The sequence below is a fragment of the Triturus cristatus genome, chromosome 8, assembly GCF_964204655.1.
Source record: "Triturus cristatus chromosome 8, aTriCri1.1, whole genome shotgun sequence".
NCBI classification, from domain to species: domain Eukaryota; kingdom Metazoa; phylum Chordata; class Amphibia; order Caudata; family Salamandridae; genus Triturus; species Triturus cristatus.
In genome coordinates this window covers 272,581,391-272,606,743 of record NC_140591.1, presented here as the reverse complement: position 1 = coordinate 272,606,743, position 25,353 = coordinate 272,581,391, and the positions used below count along the sequence as shown (strand labels likewise).

Below are 25,353 nucleotides of genomic sequence, written 5' to 3'. Positions count from 1 at the left end.
CTTTCCTGCACTTGCACTAATTTTCAGAAAAAATAAACACCACCTACACTAATTTTCACGTAAAATAAACACCACTTTATGCCATTATTCAGATTCATTTAAAGCTGTCCATTCCAACACTTATCTATACTTACATCACCATAAATAATTTGCCATAGTAATAATTCATTCACTTTTGACGTCTTTAGTAGCTGACAAGTGTTTCAACCATGCCTGGACTTTAGTTTGAAGAAGATGCCCAAATTCTGTTTCTGAGTCTGTGTGCGATGACAGTGCTATCAAGCATTTTGCAAATTTGTCTTTTTGTCAGTGTTTGGTAAATATCAGTGTCCCTGCTTTCTCGCAGTCGATACAGACTTCATGAATCTGAACAGAATTTGGCTGGCATGATATGCTAATGGATACCACGTATATTTATAGGACACATGGCAAACACTTCATAAAGGTCAGATGTAAGGAAGAGTTGGATGATGGATTGTAGGAAGAGATAAATGTTCACATACACAGTGACTCCTGCTAAGGACACTGAAGTCACCTTGGATGATGAGATTCATTTGGTATTTGAATGTTATTATAGATAGAGAACTATGCACCTCAAAGATGAGAGAGGATTAGATGGAATTTACAAAACACGTCTTTTGTAGGCCTATTATTGAGGTAGGATTCGGATGAACTTTTAGCTAAAAAAGAAGTTGTTGCTGCAACGACGGATTTCACAGTTGACAGTGCCCGAAGTCCCATTAATGTCACAGCAGAATATTTCCAAGGCAATCCACCCATAGCTTAGCATCACAGTTATGCTGACTGCTCGAGAGTCCTTGATTAGTTTACTTTGAAACCTGGCAAAAACAATTGTGCTTCCTACAGACCTGTTGTCTCTCCTTAAACCGCAGAGTAAAATATTGCCAAAAGTGATTGCAGTGTCTTCTTGCCTCTTCTGCGTTTTATTCAGTCCTCCCAGCTAGATTCGCTTCAAGTCAATCCGCAGCAGATAATGTTTGCGGGGAGTTTTCTATGTTACATTCTATTGGTCCTGTATTAATCCAGAATTAGAAATCATAGTTGCACGAAATGCCTCTGGCTCTTTGGAGTGGACTTTCTTATTGGATGTTGTGTGGAAGGAGAATTGGACATTGCACTGGGTTATCAATTTGTCTTTTATATGCCTCATCGATTGCTGATATCCAAACTAATGGACTTGTGATTACAAAACTTTAATTAAAAGGTGTTCCCAGCTAGGGATGCCGATTGTCAATCATACTTTTTGCTGTTGAAGACTAACTGTTAGCATGGGCCATTAGGAGAAGCATATACATCATGGCATCCAGATTCAAATTTTCATGCATTCATGCTTTCAATAAACCCTTATGGTTTGCTTTCATTTGCCTGGATCCATAGATTAATTTGCCATATTTCATGGATGGAGTTAGCAGCCTGGTGTACGAAATTTCTATTCGCAAACAGTGATTGCAAATTGTGCATTGACTTTTTGCAAATGGAAAAGAATTTTCCAAATTAACCTATGTCAGTTCATAAAATTGCAAATTATCACGGGTCGCAGTCTGACCTGTCATCAATATTCATGAGGTAGATCACAAATTGTTACCCACTGCGATCGGATACCATCACAAGAATGGGTCACCTGCCAAGGTTAGCAGATCACCTCTACTGTGATTAGATTTTAATAAAGTAAACAGTTTTTTTCATGCAGCCCGTTTTCCTTATAGGAAAAGGGACTGCTTTTGAAAATATATATATATATTTTTTTAAAGTTTATTTGAGAGTGGACAGTGGGACCCTGGATAAAATCCCTACTCTCCTGCAAACTATTTTATACTCACACGACAAAGGGAATGTGCAAATGTGGTACTACCCAAACTCAGCAGTCTGTAACATTTCAGTGTTTTACGACTGGATTACCTTTACAAAACACTGATACCTAGGGGTCTATTAGTATGGCGGGTGGATTGCCGCCGCCCAAACAGGTGGTGATCCGCCCGCCATACTACAACGCCCGCATGCCAATTCCCCCCCCCCACCCCCCTCCATATCAGTATGGTGGGGGTACCGTGGCGGACGGGAAGACTGTCTGCTGCTTTTCCGCCCGGTCGATGGTAAAGTGCTTAGGCTTTCCCTTAATAAACATGGTCAAAATTGGCATATACCTACTTGGCACACATTTAATTTACTTATAAGTCCCCAATGTTACTACATGTATACAAGAACTCCAAATTAAATGCTGCTAGTAGGCTGCAGCATGCATTGTGCCACCCACTGAAATAGGAACTATAAAACACGTCTCCAGGCCTTCCACTGCCGCCTGGGTGTGCAGTTTTAAAACTGCCATTCCGACCTGGCAAAACAGATCTTTTGGAAGGCCTAAACCTTAAGTTTTTTTATACTTATAAGGAACCCTAAGGTCAATCATTCAGTATTTGTATAGCACTACGATCACCCGTGAGGGTATCCAAGCGCAAGGCTGCCGGACTCTGTCGAAAGGCCAGATCTTGAGTAATTTCCTGAAATCTGCCAGCACGGGTGATGACCGGAGGTGGAGGGGAAGGCTGTTCCAGGACTTGGCGGCGAGGTACGAGAAGGAACGCCCTCTGCTGTGGCTGCGACGGATGCATAGTGTCTCTGCGAGGGTGGCTGAACAAAGGTCTGTGGAAGGTTGGTGAAAACTCAGGCAGTGGTTGATGTATGCTGGTCCTAGGTCATGGAGGGCTTGGTAGGCGTGTATCAATATCTTGAGTTGGTATATTTTCTGAACGGGGGAGCCAGTGGAGGTTCCTAAGGTGTGAGGTGATATGGGTCCGTTTGGGAAGGTTGAGGATGATTCTGGCCGCTGAGTTCTGTATAGTTTGTAGTCTCCTCATGAGTTCGGTAGTGGTTCTTGCATACAGTGCATTGCCGTAGTCTAGCCAGTTGGTGACTGGGACTTGAGTGTCAGTTCGGGAGCCAGTCTGAGGCAAAGGGAGGTAGGTGGATTCTCTGAGTGCATCCCATGAGGAATGATGCAATATATCAGGGTATCTCCTCGAATCCTGAGTGGTGCAGTCTCTTGATGAGAGTGTGGTGGAGTACAGTGTCAAATGCTGCAGAGAGGTCGAGGGTGATCAGGGCCGCCGATTCGCCTCTGTCGAGGAGAGTGCAGATGCCGTCAGTGGCGGCAATCAGGGCAGTCTCACTGCTGTGATTGGCACGGAAAACAGATTGGAAGACGTCAAACAAGTTGTTTCTTTCCAGGTGTTCTGTTAGCTGCTGGTTTACTGCATTCTCGCGGACTTTGGTGGAAGAAGGGAGCATCGAGATGAGCCAGTAGTTCTGGAGTTCGCTCGGGTCAGCTGTTTCTTGAGTAAAGTTCTAACTTCAGCATTATTGCATAAGTCAGGAAAGGTGGCTGTGGGGATAAATGCGTTCAGATTGGTAGTGGGTTGGCGGCTAATGTCTTTGTATCTGAGGTTGAAGAGGTGCTGGCAGGGTTCTATGGGTGCTCCAAAGTGGATGGAGTTCAAGATGGCTGTGGTGTTCTGTGTGGTGAGCTGTTCCCATGCGGTGAATAGCTGGTCGTGGGAGCCTTCCGCTGTGGTGAAGAGGATGTGGAGGTCGTGGGTTGGTGCTCCAAGTTATTATTGTGGAAATGGTGTGCTATGGAATGCAGAGATCCTGTGAGGGGGGGGGGGTGTTCCCGGTGGCCGTAGGGCATGAGAATTCTGGCGATTCAGAAGAGTTCTTTGGTGTAGTTGGTGCTTGCTGCAATGGGGTTTGATATGGCGTGTTTTTTCGTGTCTCTGAGTTGATTGTGGTATTTGGTGAGGGCTTACTTGTAGTTGGCTCGGTCTGTTTTGTCTCTGCTGACACTGCATCTTCTCTCCTGTTGTTTGCAGCTGTGTTTCATTGTCCTGAGGTCTGGTGTGTGCCAGTTGGCTTGCTTGGTGGATCTGCGAGTCTTGGTTTGTTTGAATTGGGTGACTCAGTCGGCGGCAGTGGTGATCCAGGTAGTGAAGTTCAGGACTGCTTGTTCATGGTTGGTTGAGGGGTCAGGTTTGGTGGTGGTGAGGGCATCCAGCCATTGGGTCTGTTGCGCTTTGTTCCAGGTGCTTAATGGGGCTTTGGGGGACTGGTGGCAGCGCATGATGCTCCTGTGATGGTGAAATGGGTAATGAAGTGGTTGGTCCAGATGATCTATGTGGCATGGCTGTATTTAACTATGTCGCTGGCCGTAAAAATCGGGTCCAGAGTGTGTCCTGCTCTGTGTATAAGGTCGGTGACCAGCTGGGAGAGCCCGATGTTGCCCATGCGTTCCAGGAGGTTGGCGGAGTTAGTGTCAGTGTTGTCATCCAGTTTGAAATTGAGGTCGCCAAGGAAGTTATAGAGGTTTGACTTGATGGCTAGTGGGGCAATGAAGTCAGTGATGGCGTAACTGAAACTGGTGCATGGTCCTGGGCGTCGGTAGGTGAAGGTGCCTCTGATGGTCATTCTGACATCGGTGTGGAGTTGGAAGTTGAATGTTTCATGATTGCTTTAATGTAGTTTTCGGTGGTGGTGCAGCGGATTGCTTCTTTGTGGATGATGGTATTTCTCCTCCGTGTTTGTTAGTGCAGTCATAGTGAGCCATCTTGTAGCGGCTTGGCGTTGCGGTAGCGATGTTAGGGGCTGAGAAGTGGTTGAGCCTGATCTCTGTAATGAAGACCGTCTCGGGCGATGGTGGATATAGTGAACCAGACTTCGGTGGAGTATTTGCAGAGTGATCGTGCGTTGAGCAGGCAGCATCAGAGTCGTTCCAGGGCGGTCGCGGTTGGCGGAGTAGAAGTCCCATGGGTATCTGTGAGGTCGGGAGGCCCTGTGTTGAAAGTTAAGAAACAACAGTGGCAGGGGAACGGTCCTGCCATTGAGCGTGGGGATGCGAGTCAGCAGCTGTTTGGCGTACAGAGTCCAGGGCTCGGAGTTCTGCAGAGGAATATCTGTGGGTGATCAGAGGACCAGGGTTCCTGGCACTGGGCACGGTCCAAGCGCGGACGGGCTTGCCTTCGGCGCGCCAGCAGTGCGGACGCACTGTGGCCTCCATTAATTAGGTCCTGAGATGGGGGTGGGGTTCTGAGTGGCGGCAGGCTGAACCTGAGTGCAGGAGACGGCACTAGAGAGGAAATGCATAGAACCTTTCCACAGATAAAGGCGGCACAAGAGCAGGAAGTTAAACAAGTAGTAAGAATAAAGTACACTCAGGCAATTAAATAGGTACAGAAAATAAAGTACACTCAGGCAATAAAGGAAGGGCTAACTAATACTGGAATAGAGGCTCACTGGGTGACGCTGTTCTAGACAGGAGAAGAGGGCTGTTCTAGTCCTGGCAGCAGCACTGCTAATCATCAAAGGCGGTGGGCGCGGGATAAAGAGAAGAGCGCACAGTGGTGCATGCGGCGCTAACACAGGGCAGAGACAGACCTGATGACTGGGGTGCATGGCAGCTGGCCCAAGACACAGGAAGGTAGGTCCTAAATGCCTATACGGCAGGGTGCATGGTATTTAAAAGGTAGGACATGTATCATTCATGTTTTATATGCCCTGGCAGTAAAAAAAACCTACAAAGTCTTTTTTCATAGTGGCAAAGCAGGCTCTCCCATAGTTTAACACTGATTTACCTTATTACCTGGAGTAGCAAGAAAAATGATTCAAGCATTTATTTTAATAGTCATTTCAAATCCAACGTCATGGTCAAGTCAGACGTTATATTGCTATTTTGGAAATCACACCTACAAGAAGTTGCCTTTTTCCTACCTGAAACCAAAAGGTGTTCCTCCCAGTATCCAGCTGTCACCAGATCCCTGATGGCTAACCTGTGGTTTGGGGAGTGAGGCAGAGGACTCTTCCTTTGACAGGATGGCCTGTGGATCTGCACCCAGCCCCTTCCTGAGCTTCAAAGGATACCTACCTTGTCACTGACCGACGAAGCTCACACCTACGCCTGCCTCTCCTTTGTCTTTCTAGTAAGCATGACAGCAGTATACACGGGGGTGGAGTAATTAACCAGAACCTGTTTAGGAGGTGGGCAAAGGCTTGTCCTCCACCCACAGGCTACCACTGGGCATAAAAGTGTACCCCACAGACCTCTCCTGAGAACACTCCCCGACCTGTGGAGAATCAGAAGGACGGCTGCCCTGCTGTCTGAAGAACCTGAAGGAAGACTGAACTTCTTGCCTTGAATCCAGGACCAAGAAGTGACTCAAAGGGTCAGCTGGCTGACCCTCTGTTTGAGCTACAGGGACCCAATAAGAGATTCGTTCCATGCAATTGTCCAGTACTAACTTACCTGCCCTTCACCCTGCTGCTCGCTTCTTCTGGTGTGAGATCTAACTCTCAAATGGTGTCCCCCAGGTCGTGGAACCTTAGTGTGGTATTAAAGTGTAGTCAACGTACCCACACTACAAAAACTGAAACTTAAAAAACGTTTTGCAGTGGCAAGGGGGGGGGGGGGGTCCATGCCAGGCGGCACGGGTTTTTGGGCCAGCAGATCACCCCCCCTGCTCTTTCATATGCCCGCTGCGGGGCGGCAAGCGCAGGGGCCACCATGGGCGGCCAACGGTCTAGCTTTGCCACTGACTTTTTGTCAACTTTCTGCCTGGAGAACCAACAGAGACCAGGATGGCCGTCAAAGCCACATCCATCAACATTAAATCGCCAGTCTGCCTCAGCTTGCTGGTTTGGCACGCTGAAGAAGATCTGAATTCTAGAAACGTTTCCTGGTCTGAACGGAGAGGGCATCATCGAAACAAATGCCGAGCAGCATAGGCCTTCCTGGGCATAGACTTCACCTGCTCAGAACTTACCCGCCTTCGGCAATGACGAACCAGGACCTTGCTCTTCAGCAACCTGCCATTGTTGAGCCCCACTTCAGATCCAGCTTACAGATTGCCCCGCTGAGGACTCATCAACTACCACTTTTTCTCATAAAAGTTTCTAAGTTTGAAAGCAAATTTTCCACTGGGATGAAACTGATCCTATTATCAGACCAACTCTTCATGGCAGTCGGCCTGAACTTTTGACTTTGACCGGGTCTAGTGCAACCAGATAACCGCTGTTGGCATTTTGTGGTTTTTGGTGCTGTTTTTAATTCAAAGTTTAAAAATTCATATCTCTGTTTCTAGTTATTGGATTTATTGTCATTTTGAATTCATTTTATTGGTTATAATTTGCTCTGATTTTCTAAGTTTGTTTGTAATATTTCTTGTGTTTAATTAGTGACTTTAGTTTTTCACCCTGACAAGAATTGTGATTATTTGAGGTGGGTTCTCAATCCCCCCAATCCAACTCCTACTCAAGTTTATTACATTCTGGCTACAGACATCTTTAGAAATTTAGACAACCTCATGTCATCAATTCTTATCAAATGTACAAAATACAAGAAGTGACGAGAAACAGTTGGCTTTGGTTCAGCCTCCTTTGACCATTAGCTTCCAGGTGTTTGCTGTACGTGCTGTCCATCATGGCCACTCCTTATCATGGGGAATATTTTCCAATTTGTGTTCCCATTAGGTTCTGGTGTTTGATATCAATTAGTGAGAGCCTGCGGGTGCGACATGATATCTAGCTGTAATTGAGAGCCAGTTTAATAATAATTGTGCGTTTTATAAAGCGCATAGCTACCTTAATGAGGTGTCCCAGTTCCAGATGCAGCAGTGAACTTCCCTAGCTCCCACCCTTGAAGAACTAAGTTTTGAGTTGCTTCCTATAAGCACCCTCCGACAGGATTTGACGAATCGACAGAGGGAGAGAGTGCCATAGTTTCGGTGCCAAGCGGCCAAAGGAGCATCCACCTAAGCATGATCTCTTGATATTAGGTACAGACACCAGTCTTACCCCAGCTGATCTTACATTTGTGGCTGTTATATATAGCCTGATCATAGACTGGACGTACTGTGGTCCTTTTTAGGTCTCGCCTAGTGTTGCTGCGCACATGCGCAGCTCGGTCGGTGAGATTTAATGGTAATGAGTAGTTTTAGGCGTCACCGTTTATGGTAAACGGTGGCCTTCCATTGGATATTAGGGTTTTTGGTGAACGCCCTTTGGCCTCCGAGCCGGACTCGGTGGCCTGCTTTGCATCTGTCGCAGAGCAGTTTCTTATCTTTATGGGGCCATGTGTTAGAAGCACATGGCCCCATAAAGACAAGAGATCGATGCTTGATGGGACTGGCAGCGTTAGGTCGGAAACTGAGCTACAGGGTTCTTGTTAAAAATATTGTAGTGGGGCCTCGAATGAAAGCTAAATATATGGGTATTGCCAATGCTTGTTTTGTTATAGTACTTGAAGCTTCTTTGTTTACATGCACAAAAGCCTTGCACATGGGTCACAACACCCTGGTTTTGAAAAGGTTAATACTTCGCCTGTTTATGGCAGATTATTCGCAGGTAAATACAGAAGATGTCTTTTTTAAAACAAAAAGTGCTAGATATCATGAGGGCAGTTTTTTATGTCCCACAACCCCGACTCAGAGTCTAAGGTAACAGAGCACTATACATACAATTTGGTAAATTCGCACCTGCGGAAATGTATGCTCTTTTTGGTCTGTGATTCGCAGCTATTGTCTGCTCTTCCGCCCTCATGTATGTACAGTATTAGATGCGAGCCTGGTCGGAGTTGTACATGCTCAGTGCATTTTGCAGGGTAGCCTTGGTTTCAGTTTCCATTAGACTTTATTTTTTCTGTTCCTGGTTTGCAGCAGTTCCTTGTTTTTTTTACTCTCATGTTTTATCTAAACTTGGGATTTCAGCCTTTTGTTACGTATTTATCTCGCTTTTCGACGACAGAACAAACATTTGCGACTCGACAATTCTTCCAACTACTTTCTGGTTTTTGGTGGTATTTCATCGCATGCTGACCAGAGATGGAGGCGGAACCCTGAGAGCCACTCCCGGCAGCGACACAGAGCCGCTCTCAGGACAGTAAGGCCCTAGCTTATTGAACGATGTGACGCAGTGACAGTTCATTGTTTTGCTAGAGAATGAATATCGAGGTTGCGAGACCTGTCACCCCCACTCTCAAATATCGTGCAGAGAGATGGGGTGACCCAGTTTTTGTTTTAAAAATCTGAACATTTCACAACATAAATATGACTGCAACTTTCCAAACACCGAGGGGCACTGACGTAATTAATGGCGCTCACCAGCATAGAAAACGTAGACCATAAGGCAGTTACAATACACGCCGTGTCATTGGTGTTATCTAAATTGCACTGTGATAAGGGCCGCTAACTAATTTTTATACTGGATCAGGTGAAAACTTCCTTCCCTCTGTGTTTGAAAATGCCTTCTGGGTGTTGTAGTTCAGACACCCATCATCCTGGCCATCAAGGCATGCTTCCTCGCTTACAAAACAAGCATTGGCATAGCTAATAGGTCTCGCCTTTGGGACCTTATAAGTGTTTAGCCATGCAACAGTTGCATAACTAAATACTTATAAGGTCCCAAAAGCGAGACCTATTGACTATGCCAATGCTTGTTTCTGTTTATTACTGCTCTGTAGTAATGGCGGCACCCGTGCTTTAGCTTAAACATCTTAAGCTAAAGTCGGGTGCCGAGATTGCTTCAAAAGTAAAGAATTGTCTATTTCTTTACTTTTGAAGCAATCTCAGCACCCGCCATTACTACATAGAAGTAATAAACAGAAAAAAAAAGCAAGCGCCCGCTTCGAGAAAAGACTGCCGTGGCGTGGGAAAAATGCTACCGCCGGCCACAGCTTGCAGTGCATGTGCGCGAGTGGTGCGCGCGCATCAGTAATCACGCCATATGCGCCTCTGCTCAAGCGCGTGCTCGCGCACATGCACTGCAAGTTGTAGCTGGCGGTAGCATTTTTTGAAGCCCTTACTTAAAGTCTCGCCAGACCAGCGCAAGCGCTGGGTCAGGCGAGACCTAAAAACATTTCAGTGCAGGCAGCAGTGCCACATGTGGAGATGTGTGTTCAATATTCACTCTGTGTGCGTGCGTGCACGTGAGCACACATGCCTTTATGTACTTCCACCACTTCTTCTAACCAGAGAGTTTTGTCAGGTTCTGTGCTGGCGGCGCACTAAATCTCACTTTATTGTTCGAGTGCAGTCGATGACCTTATCATCTGCCGCTAACTTTTAGATAGTGCGTGTGCAGCGTTCTGCAACAAAACATCGAGCTTTGAAAAGTGACGTCGGTCAAACTTGTTTTTGTGAATAGATAAAAAAAAATCGTCTGTCAAAGGCAACAAGTGTTGCTGCAGCATCAAAGTGCTGTAATGAGGACGGCGCTTTTCCCGTACCTCAAGGGCGCCACCCAGCGGCCACACTCGACTTTTCTTCCTTTGGTCCCATTCATATTTTCCTCTCTCTTCTAGGGCCAGGAACCCTCCCCCCACCTCCCCCCCCCTCCCCATTTCCCCCACCTCTCAGCACTGAGAGCTCCGGGCTGTCTCTACCACCGATCCTTGGTGTTTCTTGGAAAGGCCATAAGGGGAGCAGCCAGTCCTGCTTAATTTTTTTTAAATTGTTTTTTTAATCAAAGCGATGTATTCCTGCAGCCGATTACGCAATTCCCCAGTCCTTTTCATAGCAGCGATCCAGTACCTGAATTCACACCAAGGGTTACCGACCTTGGCAGGATGATGAACCCGTCGCTAGAGTATGAGATTATACCGTCAGCTGACTCACGGATCTCTGCTGAAAAATGTCGGTGGTTCAATATCACATGAATAAGACAATAGTGCTTGTAGGCTACAGTAGGTTTCATTGCACATTCATATACGTTTGGATTATGTATGTATAATACAGCCAGCTGCATTACACGCTTCTAAAGATTGAATACATTTTTGTTTTTTAAACCCAAGGACTTCCAGACAGTGATTGCGAGATTCAAATTGGCTTGTTCTGAACCATGCTGGCCTTAGCACACTAACCTGTGGTGTCAGGCATGCCCCTGCAGTGTAGAAGGCTGCGCCACTGTCCCATACTGGGTAAAGAACTCTGCGACCTCGGGTGACGGGCGCCTGTCGTGGTGATTTACCGCCTCTGCACGTGTTCTGCCCTGCCACAGATGGATCTCGCGTCAGCGTTTGAGACTGCACGGAGAGGGTTTCACCGCTTACTTGGTGTAGTGTGTCTTTTTTTATTAAAGCGATTAAAGGATGCTTCCAATGGAAGTGGCCCTGGGGCTGGAGTTGGACAGGGACCGTGCCTCAGGCTGGGGTTCATTCTGGCACTAGATTCTGCCTCTGGGGTGCCAACGGGACAGGGCCTCGCAGGGGCTCGATGAATGTGTTAACAAGCATTTGCAATGCAATAGGTCTCGCTAGGATTCACTAACAAAAGTGGAAGGTGCACATACTATACGTAACATTCTCACTCAGGCCACATCCTTGCATGTGTAACTTAGATGCATTTGGACATCACATACCGCAACTAAACTACAGAAGTGTGAGTCAGAACATTACATAACATGTTATACCACTTGAGTCCTGCTGCCCTCCCCTGCCTCTACACGGCCTCCTCAGCAAATACAAAATACTGCTGCCTACCTATGCTGCCCTCCCCCTCAAACCATCCACTCGCACCTGCAAACTACAAAATAACAGCTGGTTGCTCCTGTCCCTCCTCCTCCACTCCCCAACACAGAAGCAAAACACAGGAGTCAGGTTTGCTGCATCTGCCAATGACACTGGGCTGAAGTTCAGACTAAAAAAAACAAAATAAAGAAAGGGCGGCTGCAGGGCCAGAATGAAAGCAGCCTGTACTGGCGTCACTGCTTCTGTAAGGGTGAGTCTAACTTTGGCACCGCGGGCTACTCTTAAGGAGTGGGAGGTTCAGAACACAGCATCCGTACTGTTTAAATAAACTATGTAAAGTCAGCACTGAAAAACTGAAATAAAAAGCATTTCCTCCAAACAAAGCTAAGAGGGTGATGAATTTAATGGGCAATAGGACCAAAGTCATGAAAGGCAGACCTGCTACGATTAATCTTTTATGTGATTATTTAAGATTTTTGTTTAGTGTCGCTTAGGCCAGTTAGCAGTCTGAGCGCTACACATAAGGGCACAAACTTTAACAAAATTATTATTAATACAAAGGCATGGGTAGACTATATGTCGCATATGCTTCGGGTGTGTATTTTTAAGAATGTTTGTCCTCCTTGGAAAGCAAGGCTCTAGATTAGGGGTTCCTCGGTGGGGAAGGTGGGAGGTAAAGGAGGAGGGTATAGGGGAGCAAAAGCCAGACAAGCACATCAAATGCATTTGGAGATGAACGCTTTCTATGACTTGATATTTTCTCTTAAAATAGCAAAACAAATCCACAGAAAATCGTTCAAAACCAAGATATCTTCTTGCTGAAAGTACAAAATCACTCCTACTGCACGATAACTACGGGCTGGGTAGACACTGGACAACAACAAGTATTTGCAAAGCAATAGGTATCGCATTTACACGAGTTTGAGCTATTGGCATTGTAAACGACAATGCCTTTTATTAATGTTTTGGTTTTAAAAACATAAATAAAATGCATTGGCATTTACAATGCCAATAGCTTAAACTCGTGTAAATGCGAGACCTATTGCATTGCAAATGCTTGTTTAATATGTGCCTTGTGACAATAGCACAAGGCTTTGAAAGAGGACCTATGCTTAACTGGCAGCCAGTGCAGTTTCTTAAGTGCGTCTCCCATCGACGCATGCCTCGGGAAATTCAGATGAAGACGTGCCACAGCATTCTGTACTCTTAGGAGTCTCCTGATCCAGCCCTGTGTGACCCCGAAGTACAGCACATTACAGTAATCGAGCCTCAATGCAATCAAAGACTGAACCACTGTTTTTCAAGCTGACTTTGCAAGAGATAGAGAATCTTTCTTAGCATTTTCAGAATGTTCTCCCCTCTGCAGTAATTTGGCTGTCAATAGACAGCTTACTGCCCAACCAAATGCCCAGGTTCTTAACTGTAGTTTTAGTTTCATGTAGTGGACCCGACTCTGCGGGCCACCAAGCCGTAGAAAAGATGTTAGATTGCATGCCCAAAGTCAGCACCCCTGTCTTTTCAGCATTGAGCTTAACGCAGTTCCAGTCCATCCAACTTGCAACTTCTGCGAGGCAGAGACACAAGGACAAGGCCATGTTGAAAGGTTTTTGTGACAGCGGGAGGATAAGCTGTGTGTCGTTTGCATATGAGATGATGGTAAACCCATAGCATTTGGTGACCTTCGTGAGCAGTTGCATGTACACATTAAACAATGTTGGGGTCAGAGATTAACCCTGCGGCACTCCTTGGTTTCAATGGAAACACCTTAGACTGGTACGGCTTTTGAACTCCCTGAAATGTATACCCATGCAAAAAGAAAGCGACCCAGCTCAATGCTTTGCTGCCCACTCCACAGTTCTAGAGTTTCTCCAGCAAGGTATTATGGGATACAGTATCAAACGCAGCACTAAGATCTAATAATAGCAGGGCAGTCAAATGGCCTGCATCAAAAATCCTGCGGATCGACTCGAGCAAGAAGGCTAATTCAGTACTGTGTGATGGAGGAAAGCCTGATTGCATCATATGTAATAGGGTAAGATTTTCTATGAAGGCCGAGAACTGTCTGTTCACAATCTTCTCTGTGATTTTTGAAAAAATGGAGAGAAGTGAGACTGAGCGGAAATTCTCCGTCTTGGCGGGATCCAACAGTGCTTTTTTTAATAGTGAGACCACCAGAGCATTCTTCCATCGCCCAGGAAACCTGGCTGGAGGCTAAGGATTCATTAATCAGTTCACCTACTACAGGTAAAATTCCAGAATGGATGGAGAGACCGGGTCCAACGATGACCAAGATTTTATCGGGACTCCATAGACCAAAAATGTGCGGCGAGCTGTCTTAATATGCCTGTGATCAATGTTTTGTGCAGCCACATAATCCCTCTTACAGGCAGAATCATACTCTGTGCGCCACCTGCACTCGAGACGCTTGCCCATCTTAAAGCCAGCAAATCCTCATTGAGCAAACCAGCTGATGGCTTTGATCTACGGAAAATCTGATTCTTTATTGGGCCTACTCTATTAAGCACTCCATTAATCCAATTATCCACTTGTGCGTCCGTTCTATCTATGTAACTGTCCATAGTGGGCCGACTGTTGCCCAAAGTAGCACAGAATTTAGGGATAGCAACTTTAACTCACCTCCTCACCCGCATTAATGACGTTGAGGTGTAGCCAATGGGCACCTTCTCACAAGGAACAGAAAAAGGAATGGCCATATGATGAGCCCAAATAGGAAGTATGGGTTGTTTGATGACTAGACCAGGCAAATTAGAGAAGATAGGGTTGCGAATATGTGCCAATCTGTGCATGGGGTGGTCACACCCTGAATCAGCTGCAAGCCCTCCATATCAGCAATCACTGACGTTGCTGTTGAGCATGTGACATCATCAATGTGCAGTTTGAGGTCTCCCACAACTTTGTGTCCCTTTACCTTTTTGCTTTGCTGACATGACCTTTTAACGTGTGGGGTTTTTTTTGTTAATGAAGAATATATTCTGCTTGGATGCCATAGCTTGCTATAAACACACCATGCTGTTCACCAACCACCGTAACTTATTTTACTTTGCTCTGAATATAGCATGTTATTAGTTTTATGGATTTTTTTCTTCACATATGCTTTCTTCAAGATTAAACGAAAATATAGACCTTTGTATGTGATATTTACTATAAATGCTGTTTACTTACAAGTTACAATGTAATCGTCATCCTAACACTCTTCTTTCAAGGTACAGTGGTACTCTGCTAATGCAACCTGAGGAGCAAGGTGCCCTACTTACAGTTTCCATTGTGTTGCCCAAGATGTTGCTTCCTTATGTGATTTTCTTTCTAGGACTTTCTAGGAGCAACAAACACAAGGTGGCCCAACTACTACTAAACACTTACGCTAACAAAAAGTCAGCCCCATTCGCTTTCCCAATGCTTCTTTACATTTCACCTGGAAAAAAATCTACCAAGTCCTCATAAGGACTTTTTCAATGGAAGACAGTTCATTGAGAAGATGGAAATAGTATTTTGTCAGTCTGTTATCATCCTACTAAGAACAATGCAGAGCGTGGTACTTAGCTGTCTCATAGCCATGCAACTTTCCAAAATGCTATTGTACAGTCAACCAGCCTATGTAGCATTCTGCAGCATCTCATACAAATGTGCTGTTTGAACGTGGATGCTAGATCTAGTTGAGTACACAAGCCATTTTTAGTAGAATTCCAAAATGGCTTAAATGTCACTGTAACACAGTGGATACTTTTTTCTGGAACCACAGTCTGCATGACTGGCAGGATCCTAAATGCATCCAGAAACTCTTATCTGATGGTGCAAAACATTTTGCTCCAAAATCTTGAAATTTATTTTAACAAATCATTGTTTTGTTGTTTATTAGTTGAATTAGTTCAATTAAAGTGAACCAAGATTACATCCTGAACCAAAATTACATCCCTCAGAATCCACCAGTGTCTTGAATGAAAGTCCATGACTGGAAGCCAAGTATCCCTGTGGTACCGTGGATAGCAGCAAGGTAGTGCCCTCACTTTTGAGTAATGCTGTTAGAAATGGGATCTCTGGTTGGCTAAGGCTTGCGCCTAAGCCAGGCAGAGACCACCACTCTAGTCAGGGCAAGGGAGTTACACGCCAAAGATAACCCCTGCTCACCCCCTTGGTAGCTTGGCACGAGCAGTCAGGCTTATCCCGGAGGCCATGTGTAACGCGTTTGCACACGCACACAGCAACAACATACCAGGCACACCACAAAAGGAACTCCACACAAGGTTATATCAAAAATAGCCTTTGTATTCTCATAACACATTAGAATAGTAATCACATAATATACATTGTGCCACCTGGCACTAGGTAATATCTACAAGGGATTATATACACCTGACAGGGCCAACTGGACCACTGTCAGAACCATCACAAAGCGAACTTAGTAAAAGTAGGACATCACATAAACAGACAACCAGTAATCACTGGTAACCACTGTACTCAGCATCATCCTGTAACATAAATCATATTATGCACAGTATCACATTTAGGCGTGAATTACATTCTGCACCAACCTCACCAGCATAAACACATTATGCAATCATCTCATAAGTCTAAACACATTAGACCCTAACCTCATAAGCATAACTCACATTATGGGTTAATCTCACTAGCATAAACCATAGTAGGCAAATAACCTAATACCTAAACCATAGTAGAGAATAACTCAAACATAACACAGTATGCAAAACCTCATAATCATAAAACCACATTAGAGGCATGAAACGGGGTGCATAAATTATAGCAGATAAATCTCATTTCCTAGCACCACATAAATCACATTAGGGCCTGGCGCCCTACAAACCTAGCAGTCCCCCTGGCCAACTAGCCTTCTCAAAGGGGCTCAAATGCCCTATGTCCAAAGTCAGGGCGGCTGCCAATGCAGCAGAATCCAAAAGCGCGTCATTGCGCTGGGGCAGGAGTGTATCTCACTCCTATCTCTCACAAAGGTGACCCCAAAGGACTGTGGCCTAAACGTTGCAGCTGGCACTAAGTGCTGCGCAGCTGTGAATCACACCTGAAGGCCTGGCACCACCGTGCCCTTTGAACAAATGTGCAATTATGACAGGAACATTGCCGATGCCCGCGCTGGTGCGGTGCAGCTGTGAATCTGCAAAGTACAGGGGCCTGGCATCACGGTGTCGTCTGGGCCCCCACTGGGGCTCTGCAACCAAAATGCCCCTAACGTTGCAGCTGCCCTCTCGCAAGCGGGGCAGCTGTAGACAAATGGCCACATGGGGGGAAAAGTATGGGCCCCTCTGGACCCTTTAACAATAATTATGCCACTCGTTGGAGCGGCCCTCTATCAGGCGGGGCCGCTCATGGAATGGGCACCTACACTGTGCCCCGATCGTGGGCTGACCCGCTCTCTCTCGCGGGACCGCCCGGCCCCGCAGGACTGCTCAGGGGCTTTGTGCGCACCAACACAGAGAAGACCAGTCCCCAGCCCCACTCACCGGGCTGCGGTCGGCAGGCCCTCTCTTCTCGCCCGGCTCTTCTCCCGGGCCGCTGCTTCTTCTGCACGCTGGGCTTCCCTTCGCTCACGGGAGCCCCGCGCTGCCATTGGCGGCCTTGCCGCCCTTCCCCACTTCATCCGGGCCCCCTCCTGGGACCCGGTACTTGTCATCAGCACTCGGGGAGGCGGGATAGGCTCCCGTCCTCCTTAGCACGCAGCCAAGCTTCCGTTCAGCACACGCTGGGCTTCCCTCAGCTCATGGGAGCCCCGCTTGGGATTTGCTGACGTCTGGCCGGCTGGCTGGCCCGCCCATGTCCCAGGCAGACGTGCCTGACTTCCTGGTTGCCACGCGATCGCGGCGGCCGTTTTCTTCTTCTCCTTTCGCGGTGGCAATGAGGGGTAGGCTCCCTCAGAGTTTAAATATAAAAATAAGCGGAGTGGGCACCCGCAATTTAGATCGAACAAGTTGGGTGGGCACCCGCCGTTTCCTGCATCACAGGGGAATCCCTCACATCAGGATTCCCTCTCAAAGGGCGGCAGCTCAGCTCTGCGCAGCCTACTCGTTCTCCTCCCTCCTCCAAATTAGAAGTTAGGGCTCATGAGGCGCTAAGGCAACAAGAAGTCCAGAAGGTCCTTAGGAATCAAGGGGGCCATGCTGGGCCCAGAGAGGCAGCCCTCCTGGCAGGTCCTCCTGGGCCCCAGCAGCAACACGCCCCCGCAGGTCTAGGATCAGGTACAGAACAACATCATGGGGTCACAGCCCCTACTTTTATACACCCTTTCTCCTTTGTCTACAGTGCAGGGCATGGGGGAACCAGATGTAACTGGTTCAGGAGGGATTTGGAGCACTTTGTTTTGCAAGCTATTTATTCTTCCCCTTTGTCAGGTGGGGGCTCGTCATCAGACACACCACAGGGGGCGGAGCCACCATTCACTAGGGCAGACACCATCCTATTCAGAGTCAGGGGATTACCCCTCCCACTACTCTTAGCCCAGGTGTCCCATTCAGCCTAGCGCTGACTCATCCTGCCCCTCCTGGAGCCACACACCCCTCAGCTCCTGTCACTCACAAGCCAGACATGCAATTCACATCAGGCAGGCAGACACATAGCACACAGAAATGCCAACTTCTAAAAGTGGTATTTCTCCACCAGTCATCATAAATCTGCGCACACCATTGCTCAGCATTTATTCTCACGAGTTCATACGTACTAAACTCGACCCTGTGCTCCTCTCATACCAGGAATTCCCATGGACACAATTATCCCCAATGCATTCCTATGGGAGGGCAGGCCAACTTCACCAAATGTGCACAGAGAGCGCACGCACTTTACACTGGACCACAGTGCTAAAGTGCCCAGAGGCCTAAAACCACCAACACTATGTCAGACTTGAAGGCAAAAAGTTTAGGGGTGAACCTGCCAAAAAGGCCAAGTCCAACAAATGCCAAATACCTTTTTAAGCCTGGAAGAGAGCTTTAGTGCTCCCTTGCAGATTAAACATGGATCTAGAAATGCTGGTCCTTAACACTAATTCTACTAGATGGAAGAGAGAGTTATTTTAAAAATGTGATTGGCATTCATGATGGAGAGCAAACATCAAGGTTGAGAAAGTTTGATTGAATGCTGCCCAATAAGAATACGTTTTTGAAGCATTTTGTTTTGTGCATTGTAATTGTATAAAATATGTATAAGATATGGCATCTTAAAGTCTTAAGAGTGAAACTTGCTTCAGCCTTGTCTCTTCGCCCCCTATTTTTCCATAGTGCTTTTCGGATGTATACCACAATACTACAGCACATTGTACATAGGTTTACCTAGATACTTACTCAGTCGCCTCAAGATGATACTGAATGCAGCACCTTATCTAGTGTTGGGTGCGAGTGTTCGATCCTTCAAACCCCATTGCTATGAGTCCCATTATCACTCTATTTCAGCGTGCATCAACTTCAAGCAGTGTATATTGTGCACTGTGCCCAGTTTGGTCTCCCACCTTAATTTGTCAAACACAAGATTTGACTCTATCTCCCTGGCTTGTTTCTGTGATCAACCAGTCAATTCATGTTGGCTACCCCAGACTTTGGGAAGCACCGTAAAGTTGGTTGAAAATTTTATGCTCCTGTCTCTAACTCATGTGACACTCTCCCTTTCTATATCATATTACGATCAACTAACTCGCTTTCTAAAAATAGCATTCTCCTGATCTCTGTTTTTTTCTTGATTCCTCTTTTATCAGACCTTTTTTTACTCCGTATCAAGTAATCCTTTGGGTATACAATCATGCTAAACACATAACCAAACAAGCCGAAGTACTTTATCAACCTCGCCGTCTGATTCGTAAAGTCTTCCTTGTTGTGTTAGTTGTCTCTTCTTTCTCATTTGTCCACCTAATTTTTAAGTATCCATAATTTCAAGTAACTTAAAAAAATCATCAATAAGAAATAAATGCTTGTATAAATTCATAATGGGGCTCTACGTCAATCCATTTCCTTCATTGACTTTCTTGCACTGTGAGTGACAACCTGATCACCTGTGAACATCCCCTAAAAAGATGTATGTGCACTTCAATACCAGATCTGTTGGATCCGTACTTTAATTTTCCAGAACTTTATGTATACACCATTATCATTTTTAAGTAATCCTTGTGTTTTTAAAAACTATTTGTTATGGTAGCAGTGATTCAAAGCCAATAAGATGTTTTCTCTGTGTGCTAGTACAAATCAGATTTTCCTGTTATGGGCCTCAAATTTAAAAAGGAAATGTATACCTGTTCTAAGTTCTCCTGCCTAATTGGAAAGGACACATGCTGTTAAAATTACACGAAAGTGTTTATTTTTTATTGCAAGCAGATGGTCACTGCCTTTAGACACCATGTTTTCTTTTTCCTTCTTTTTATGTTTGTGCCATATGATTACAATAAAAATAAATTTACCATTGCACCAGTTTTGTCAAGGCCTGACCTACTGGCTTCTTCTTAAATGTGCTCAGTCATCACCCAATATTGCTCTATATGTTTACTAATAATTGTCTCATGTCTGTTTGTTTCACTTGGCTTTCATCAGTGTTGGTACAAGTCACATTAAAGGTCGAGCTCATTTATTTAGCTCTTGGCTCAATTTTCTTTGTGCTTGCTGTAGTGATGTGTCCATGGTCAAGCACTATACTGAAATCAATGAGCTGATTATCTCCCATGGTTTAGACTATCTGTTCATCAATGAGAAGACCTGAACTAGTAGCGGCTTTGCCTCCTGAATACGGGATTGCTAGGCTAGGCCTCCATAGAGGGGGAGGACTGGCCTTGATTTTCAAAAACTCGCAAAACTGCTTGCTAAAACCCTTATGCCTTGGGCCATCCGAAACATGCGAGCTAGCCCATATTAGAATCAAAGTAAATTAGGACTTCATATTTTCTGTGATTTTGGTCTACCGCCCTCCGAGTCGCCGGTCTGAGTTTATCAAGAAATGAAGATTCGAATGCATTGGAGCCTTATAGTATTAGTCACCATTTTCAATATCTTGGGGGACATTAATTTCCATCTGGAGGATACAGAGTGTAGTGACTCCACTAGGCTGCTGTAACTGAATGAATGAAAGACTGGTTTCACCTGAGTGGTGGACTTGCCTTCTCATATGGTAGGACACACTTTAGATGGTATCTTTGTTACTCAGGATGCTCTGGAGAGGGCAGATCTTCTACCACTTTCTGGTACCTTTAAAAAATAATTTACAGAAGGACAGAGGTCAGCAGCATAGCAATACCACTGCTTTCAGGAGATGGATTAAAATCACTTCTGAAAATTTAGAAGTTGCTCTAAGTGAATTCTTAGTAAGGACTGATAGACCACTGAAATACACTGTAGAGGACTTTAGTTTATGGGTAGCTGATGCTATCGATCAGACTTCTCCCCTCACCTCTAAGACCAGGACTTAAACTAGAATATCTGCTCCCTGGTTCTCAGAGGGCGTAATAAGTCTTAGACGCGAGTGCAGAAGGCAAGAGCGGAGATGGAGGCATATATCCTCTACAGAAGAAAAAGATAAGCATAGGGAATTGATGCATCGGTATAAGCATGCCATTGTGGCATCTAAGTTTTCTTATTTTTCTGCAAAAATTAGGTTTGTTGTTAACACTCCCAAGGAACTTTTTTAAGTAATCAAAAGTCTTTCCACCCCACCGGTCCAGCGAAAGCTCACACGGCTTTTGCAGTGGTGTGTCAGCTCACTTACGGGACAAAATAATAAAGATTGTGTCCTGTTTCATTTCTAAGGAAGATGGTTACCCCTTAGATAGAACTGAGGAGGCGATTAGCCACTCTATCTGCCTTCCCCCCTATTTATTTTTAAAAAATGAAAGAGTTTCTCCTGCTTTTAAAATCCGGCTCTCAGGATGACCTGTGCCCTTTTCGAGAATTCTACAGATTGGCTCCTTTCTTGAAAGAGTTTTTAACCATATTCTTACAACTGGGATTTTCCCCCTTCTTTGAAGGAGGCAGTAGTCAAAAAAGAAACTCATTGGAGACACAGAAGACCTAAGCAATTTGCTTCCTTTTTCTCTCCTGCCTGCGCCTGCGAAGATCCTTGAAAAATATATTAATCAGGAACTGATGGAGTTCATGGCCACTTGAAGTCTTATGGATCCTTTGCAGGATGGTTTTTGGAGAGGCCACAGCACAGAATCTGCACTGCTGGTGGCTACTGATGCTATACGCTGCCTGGTGGATCAGGGAGGGTCTGCCATATTGGTATTGATGGATCTCTCAGCGGCATTCAATACTGTGTCACCTTCCCACCTCGTCCATTGAGTGATCCAGTCTTCAGCAGGTGGGTTTTCAGTAGACGGGCGAGACCACTTTACGCGTCTCTTCATTGGCTGCCGATCAGGAAGCATGTGACCTTCAAAGCTCTGTGTTTGTTTCACACTGCCCTGCATTTGCAGGGCCTGCTTGCTCTGAGATCGACCCTCTAATGGTATACTCCCAACTGACTGTTCAGATCGTCCTCTCTTAGGAAGGTGAATACACCAAGATTTCGGAAAACCAGATGGGGAGGGCGGACATTCTCGGAAGCTGCAGCTCAGCTCTGGAATATGTTACTCCTCTGTATTGTTGTATCACTTACCATACAGTTTTTAAAAGAAGCTCAAAACCTGGCTTTTCTCCCTTCCGTGATGGTTGGTTGGTGTCTTTCTCACGTTGCTGCACACAACTTTACACTGGCGACGAGGTGGTTCTTTGAACTCATGCCACGAGACTGAGCTGCTCATCCCAACAGTGCTTTGCACATAAATCCTGCTTGCTGCCACAAAAAGAAAGCCCGGAGACCCCAGTAAGAGCCTGCCTACTGCTACATGAGAGGGCCGAGTAGCTCCAACCTAAACCAGAGCTCACAAACCCAATTAACATTTGAAATCCTGATCGGGGGGCACCTCATGAAGCTGACTTTCTAACACTCCCTGGAGGGTATTGAGAACTTGGGGCAGCCTGGCATACCACAGCGCAAAGGACCCAAGCGCGACCTCGGTTAGGTGGGTTGCCCTCACGCCTGTCAAGGAGGCAGTGCACGTGCCACGAAGTACGCCCGCGTCCGCGCCCAAATGGCGGCGATTCCGGCTATTGAGCCATTCATAGTGGACGGTGCCCCCTCCTCCCTCGCCCCAAAATGGAGGGACTGGACAGATCTTCTCCAATTCTACTTTGAAGGGGCAGGAAAAGTCTGTGATAGACGCAGAGCACTACTCCTCCACCTAGGGGGCAAAGACATACACCGCATCTACAAAACGCTGGTAGAGGCTTCCCCCAAAACGTGTGTGACACTACTCAACGCTCTCAATGCGCACTTTGAGCCGATGGCAAACAGAGACTACGAGAGATTTATATTTCGCCAAGCCAAACAGGAAGAAGAAGAGTCGTTAGACACTTTCCATGGGCGTTTGAAGGAGCTCGCCAGCACGTGCGGCTTCCAGGATGAACAAGAGGAGATCAGGGCCCAGATAATACAGGACTGCTACTCGTCAAAGCTCAGCGAAAATATTCTCCAGGAGTCCGGCAAATCCCTAACTGATATCCTCACCTTGGGACGGTCCAAAGAATTGTCGAAGGCCAGAGCACCCCACATGGAGGCTGCACTCCACCGCCCCATCAAGACGGAGCAGGTGAACGTGGTGAGAGCCAAATCGCGCCAAAGCCCAGGAAAGCGTCCGCAAGACAGAAAGTGGCTACTGTGGAGGCACGCCTCACCGCATGCAAGACTGCCCGGCAAGAGGGAAAAGGTGCACAGCCTGCGGGTGGATGAACCATTTTGCGGCGGTATGCAGGTCATCGAAGCCCCGGAAAGAAACTGCACAGACCGTAACTGAAACTCAGGATAGCGAAGATATGGACTACGACACGGAGAGTACCCCGTCCATTATGTATTCGCAGTGGATCAACCACCACGGAAAAGACGGCGGCTTCCAAAGTGCAGACTCAAGATTCACCACCGTACGTACGGGCCACCATAGACACAGGGGCCTCGATTGAACTGATGGCTGCCAACGTATACAACCAATTTAGTCCACGTCTACCCTTGCGCGAAGCAAAGATTTAAGTATTTGCCTACGGACAGAAGACACCCATCCCACTCCTGGGATGTTTCAAAACGGAACTCAGACACCAGGACCTCAAGATCCCCACCACAGTGTACGTGACCAAAGAAGGAAGCAGAATGCTGGTAAGCGGCCAGACAGCAGAAGAGCTGAAGCTGATCTTGTTTGCCCTCGCGGTCCAAGAAGAGGAACTAGCGACCATCATGGAGGAATTTGATGACATCTTCAAGGGAATAGGATGCCTAAAAGGGAAATAGGTTTCCCTCCACATTGACCCGTCAGTACAACCGGTAGCGCTGAGACATAGGCGCATTGCATTCCACCTACGACAAAATGTTGAAGACGAACTGGAAGCACTGGAGAGACAAGGGATAATAGAGAAGGTCAGCAGGCCTACTCCGTGGGTGTCCCCGATCGTAGTGGCGAGAAAACCAAAACAGCCAGGGCAGGTCCGCATTTGCGACGACATGCGCCTCCCAAATGCAGCCGTAAAAAGAGAACGCCACTTAATCCCCACCATCGATGATATTCTGGGGGAACTGAACGGTGCAGTATGGTTCTCGAAGATGGACCCACGTTCAGTATATCACCAATTGCCCCTACATCCGGACTCTCGATACATCACCACATTCTCTACCCACGTCAACCTCAGGCGATACAAGCGTCTTAACTTTGGGATCTCGAGTGCTGCGGAGGTATTTCAAAACACCATCAGAGAAGTCCTCAGCGGACTCCCAGGGGTTTTGAATGTGAGTGACGACCTATTGGTATACGCCTTGTCAGTGGAAGATCACCACAGAAGACTCCGCAGCGCTCCCCAGCGGATCAAAGAGTCCGGCCTCACCCTGCACAAAGAAAAGTGCCAGTTCTTGAAGAACAAGATCAGTTTTTTTGGCTACATGTTCTCGGACAAAGGAGTGGCCCCAGACCCCAACAAGGTGTGAGACATTCAGGACGCTCCGGCACGCATCAACATTTCGTAAGTACGGAGCTTTCTAGGGATGGTAAACTTCTGTGGGCGTTTCATCCCAGGTCTAACAAACATCACGAAGCACCTCAGGGAGTTGACGAAGTCCACCTCCATGTGGCAGTGAGGCCCCGACCAAGAACAAGCCTTTAAAGACACTAAAGCAGCCCTCTCGGCTGACACCACACTGTCGTACTTAGACCCGGCTCGGCCCACCAATGTCGTTGATTCCAGTCCCTACGGGCTTGGGACGGTACTCACACAGCAACAACGCAATGATGAATGGGCTCCGATTGCCTACGCAAGCCGTTTCCTAACGGAAACAGAGCAGTGCTACTCCCAGAGAGGCAATCGGCATCCAATGGGCCTGTCGGAATTTCCACGTCTACATGTATGGACACCCATTCAGAGTCTCCACTGACCACAAGCCTCTCATACCTTTATTTCAGGGATCCGCATCAAAGCCCCTCCCGAGGATAGAAACATGGATACTTCAGCTGCAGGGGTATGACTACCGGGTAGAGTACAAACCAGGCTCGTCCACCCCAGCTGACTACCTCTCGAGACATCCAAAGGCTGCACCAAAAGCAGAGGAAGAGGACGCCGAGGAATACGTCCGTTTCATAGCGGAAAGATCCCGACCACTTCCGATAAGCCTTGAAGCCATAGTGAAGCCACCCAGAATGACGAGTGTCTGCAACTAGCCATCACCACAGTTCGGGCGAACGATTGGCGCCCCATACAGACCACAATAGCCCGACGAACGTCCCAAGCGAAGGCCGCGCTGGA

At 46.6% G+C, this 25,353-nt stretch overlaps 1 protein-coding gene across 4 annotated transcripts in view; it reads left to right on the top strand.

Annotated features, from left to right (window-relative positions):
• ALKBH8 (alkB homolog 8, tRNA methyltransferase) overlaps positions 1–25,353 on the top strand; it is a 438,016-nt gene that overhangs the window by 112,801 nt on the left and 299,862 nt on the right. The window lies entirely within an intron of this gene.